This window comes from Branchiostoma belcheri, unplaced genomic scaffold (genome assembly GCF_001625305.1).
Source record: "Branchiostoma belcheri isolate BF01 breed outbred unplaced genomic scaffold, Haploidv18h27 scaffold120, whole genome shotgun sequence".
Classification (NCBI taxonomy): domain Eukaryota; kingdom Metazoa; phylum Chordata; class Leptocardii; order Amphioxiformes; family Branchiostomatidae; genus Branchiostoma; species Branchiostoma belcheri.
In genome coordinates, this window is record NW_017802603.1 from 781,736 (window position 1) to 786,883 (window position 5,148).

Here is a 5,148-nt window from a genome sequence, read left to right on the forward strand (position 1 = left end):
TGGAGCTCTCACAGGACCATAGATTGGTACATGAGTCGGTGATACAGTGTTTCTGAAGATATTTGTACGTTAATGTATGAGATAAAGAAAGAAATCCATTTTAGGAGATGCCGGCGATACAATCTCCCTTTTGAAGTTGTGTGCAGCTTCAGAGAACGTAACGGCTACTTTGTTTGTCATATAAGTAAAAACCAAATCATGACAAACTGAACATCATAATAACACACATGAGGAAGGACAGAAGTCATTGATATAACCCATGGATATCATTGGGCAATATTTCAAACATTTTTCACAAACGTAAACAGGATAGCATAATATCGGCGCCTTTGGAATCTACCTGTCTTTTGATCGGGGATTAAATTTCTATCAGGATCGCTTTATGCGTTCCCGAAGCCTCTATTCTTGTAAGAGAATTACAGCCAGAAAAACCGTCCCCGACGAAATCCTTTGACGAAGACAACGTTATTAGCTGGGGATCCCAATTGACTGATCTGCCCGTGCGTAGCGGCAGTATCTTGAGAAAGAGACAATTTTCCACTGCCCATACTAGCGAACAGTCTGCTGTCAGACGCGTACTGAAGAGGTTTCGCGTCACTTTCTTTTCTTAACCTGTGTCCATCTCTCGTCGGCAGGCCATCGTCATAACGCGATCCGCAGGACAGACCAACAGGTGAGTGAAGAAGCCATGTAGATTGATGGCCTTCTGTCTACTCAGCATGTTGTATAGTGTTTGTTTGTGCAGGAACTTTGGGCACTTCAACACTGTAATTATTTATGGGCAGGTAGGGTTTTCGTTACATGGCAGATTAGTCACGCAGTACATCAGCTTGTTATGTAAGTGTCTATGTAAGGCTAGACCAAGCCTTCCTAAGCGATTGTTGCATAATGTACATGTAAACTCCATATCGTTACTTAACAATCTTACTGCAGCACTAACGATGGATTCACGATAACTGGCAACTTGGCTCGACACCATTTTTGCCCCGGGACAGGTAAAACCTGGAACATGAAACATTTTACTCTCAGTCCCTGATGAAAGATAGTGGATGCTACCTGAACCGCCTGACCCTTCAGGGGATTTATCCAGCTGCTTGATTTCTTTTGCGTTACGTTAACCATGAAATGCCATATCCGACGATAGCATCTTTAGTACAGAGATATACACGAATGACAAGCTTACTGATCGCATGATAAAAGTTGTCTGACTTTATCTTGAGAGCCACCTTCACCTTGTCCTATCGTGAGATTATCTAACCACCTACACCGCTAAGATGGAACTGATAGACACGTTCAAAAGGAAGGGTCAAAATGTCCTCAATTACATCTTGTTGAATGTTCTACCTCTGTTTGCTCCTTCTGTACATATTCGTTGTAACATGCCATTGCCTCGCTAAGTCATTGTTTTGGCAGTCGACGTCTAATATTATAGCATCAAGGAAAATGTGAAAGTTGTCTCATCGGTTTCCTCTGCACGCAGCGGTGAGGTGCATGGCGAGACGTGTCGTATCCCTTCACTATAAACTAATCAGACGTCTTAACCCTTAATCTGTGTCACAGTCCTGTTGTTTGTAGATGTCACGTCGTGCGGGCCACAATTAAGCATGTATGGATGGATGTGGTCCGGGCTGGGCGCAGCTAGGCAGATGAATTCATGTCTAGCAGCTGGGACAATGTTAAAGGAACGTATATGATAACATGTGAGACATATAACATTAGATTTCCAATTGAAATGGTTATACCTTGTGGAGGAATATGATCATTGTTTGAAGTAAATGCGCGCATTTCAGTGCAAACACGAGTCAGCATTGTGAATCATTAGATCTGTAATGTTCAAACGTAGTCCGGAAGAAAGATGATGTTTGTGGTCTAGAAGAGATTCTTGGAATCCAGTATGTTTGATGTTGTTTGGTTTCAGCTGTGTTTGATCTCATTGTTAATGGCTATGATATGGATTCCCTGGAAATTGGTCAGTTTACTTCATGGTGCTACCTCATGAGTGATTGTATTCATTTTGCATCATTTCTTCCTTTGATTTTTTATTGTACGTAGCCGAGATGTCTGTGGCGCACCAACCGGTCAAAGAAGTGATTGAACAGCGTTGACTTTATCTGTGTGAGGGCCCAACTTTCTCCGACCGCCGTCAGTCGGCTCCCAGTAACGGAAAAATGTTTTAATTTATAAAAACGCTCGCAGCTTTTGTCATTTCTGCAATTAGCTTCTGTTATCTGGCCTCTTGATAAAGCTCGCGCCTGTAGTTATACTCTTCTTTCATTACTGAAAACCTGTTACTTGTCTGGGAGAGTTTCGACAAGCACTCAACAGGCTACATTACCTTGGCACGCCTAAGGCAAAAATTAACAGGAACGCCACCATTTGGCCCAAATGCCTCACGTAAGCCAAGACTGTAATTCGTAAAGGTGTCTCCTAATTGAGACAGGTAATCCCATGTTGCAGACTAATTAAATGCATACCCTGACAACGTCATTCAAAATTGTCAAAACAGCAACGGCCAGCAATAAACATGCGCAGCAATAATATGGATAACAGATTGATCTTCGTTGCCTCAATGATGGTGGTTGAATAGTTAATTAAGGTCGCTATCTTCTCTCTAATGAGAGATCTGGAGCTTTGGGACATTCCTTGCAAGAAATCAATCATTCATTTAGATGTAGTTCCCAATCAATCAATCAATCAACCAATATCATTTATATATGATTTTTATTGTTAGGAGCACATTCAAAAATGTGAAGAAATTTAGGGCTTCTGATAGAACGGTTGTCGTCCGTTGTCGTCGATGATATTCTTGGCTTCAGGTGCTTGAAGAGTATACAGATAACTCACATGACAACTGAAACTATAAACTGATTAGGCCTTAACGTGTTTACTTTGTCCTCGATATTGAAAGTACATCGGAAGAAATAAAGTTTCACTCGGCAGGGAGCGAGAAGACAAGCGCGGGACAGATGAGAGTGGAAAACAGTGGTGACCGACATCGTCGACATATGAAAGCGGCGATGATGATGATGATGATGATGATGATGATGATGAAGTCAGAAACAGATCCCTACATAATGATGAAGTGATGAAGTCAGAAACATCACTTCATTGTTGTACTGACTAATATATTCATATAATTCAACAACAGGATAACACAGGAAATACCCAGGTGTCACAGCTGACAAAAAATATTTTTGTGGAAATTGCATGTCTGTGACATTTACGTTCCATATTTCAAAACGTGCCTACTTAGTGTGTGGCCTCCCACATTGTCACCCAGGTGTCACAGCTGACAAACAATATGATGAAGTCAGAAACAGATCCTTACATAAGGGATTTATCAGCCGAAAGAGACTTTCGCTATACTTTCTCCTGGAGGCTCTCTCTACCAGTCATCCTTTTTATATTTGACAAGATAGAGCACGTAAGAAGCAAGAAAAGTTACAAAACTCTCCTGTGGGGATCGTTTTGCAATACTGTGATCATCACTGCCGACTGGCTCGGCGTCTGCATGTCAACATAACATGGACGGTTTTCCCTCGTGCATGGGCTACCGAACTGATGATGCAACTGTACACCTGGCTAAACAAGCAAACTTATTTTAAACATCCGATAGGAGGCCTGGTCATAATCAACAGAGGATGCACCTAACAGATTCGTGTACATCAAACCGTATCACAATGCGTCCAGACATGAAGGGTGAAGCCAACATGAGAAATCATTCCATGTCACTTTAGCTCAAGTGAATAATATTTTATCTACACCTTCAAAGGTAGATATGCACAAGTGGCACACTTGGTACTCGTAAATGGATGACCCTTTCGCATTCTGCCTAACCTGTTCTGAGCTTGAGTGAAGTAACTTACTGCAGTATTTATTTGTACCTTCCTGTTAGGATATCTCCAGGGTTTTCCTTACGTTTGGATTCTCTTTGTAGATGGTGGTACATGTGACAATGTTTGCGGAAGGCCACACACTAAGTAGGCACGTTTTGAAATATGGAACATAAATGTCACAGACATGCAGTTTCCGCAAAAATATTCTTTGTCATCGATCAGCTGTGACACCTGGGTATTTCCTGTGTTATCCTGTTGTTGAATATCTATTAGTTAGTACAGGACAAAGGAAAACTCCAGCGAGATTCCATGTCGTCCTCAGAAACGACTTTAAAATGATAGCATGGGAAAAGAAGGACGTGATGTGCATTTACAAGTAGATGGCTGCGAGTTCCTCTTCACTTTGACAAATAAGAAAGGCTTCTTGATTTCCTGAATGGGTTTTTGGTACATCCGAAGGACATACGTACAAGATCAAGGTTACTCCTGCCTAGATGCGACGTGTGGCAAACCATTTGCGCCAACACATGTCCCGGGGATCGGCCTCGGTGGTCCCTCAGTCTTGAAGGTAGTTGTCCATTAGACTAGAGCTATATGGCATAAACAATCAGTATGTAATGTTCAGGTCTTGTAGGATGTGTAGATCTTCCACCTTCTTTGGTGAAGTGCAATATAACTTCTTACATTTGATTTGATAGTAAGGCTACACCAAGTATTTTTCATGGATGACCTGGGCGCGCATTGATATCGATTTTCGCCTGTTCCCAGAAAAAATCTCCGCTTCCTGTAACTATGACTAAGAGTCACGACAGTGGGAGATGTGATGAAAGGAAAGAAACAGGACAGGAAGACAACTGCTGCAGTTTCACTGATTTAGTGCTGTTTTCACGACGAATAAAAGATTTGTTGGTTCTTACACTGTGTTCTCTCATTCAATTTGTGTCGCTAACACTTATGGTCCCTCAGTATATTTAAAATCTCTTTTTTTCGCGCTCTCGCATTAGATTAAGGGTCTCCAGAGGACGTCATCTACAAAATTACTTGGTGTGGCCTAACAGTAACGGTTGCCTTCAATAACAGCAGGAGGACACAGAGTTCTCTTCGTTTAGGCATGCCTCAGAACTATATTGCAAAGGCGGCTTAAGGATGACAACATAGTAATGGGAATAATATGATAGATTGCTCTTTATGAGAGTCGGATTATTAATGACACACCAGGAGATATGAAAGATTATGATGACAATACGTGCATTAGCAGCATCTGTCACGTCCTCTTGTTATCTAATGCTTGTGTGCAAAGGCGGCGGAGTTC

General features: G+C 41.7%; 1 protein-coding gene across 1 annotated transcript in view; it reads left to right on the forward strand.

Moving 5' to 3' along the window:
* Positions 1 to 564: 564 nt before the first annotated feature.
* Positions 565 to 5,148, forward strand: part of LOC109462930 — a 23,635-nt gene continuing 19,051 nt past the window's right edge. The window contains exon 1 of the mRNA XM_019759561.1: positions 565 to 673. The gene's annotated coding sequence lies outside the window, so the exon portion shown is untranslated. The remainder of the gene's footprint in view (positions 674 to 5,148) is intronic.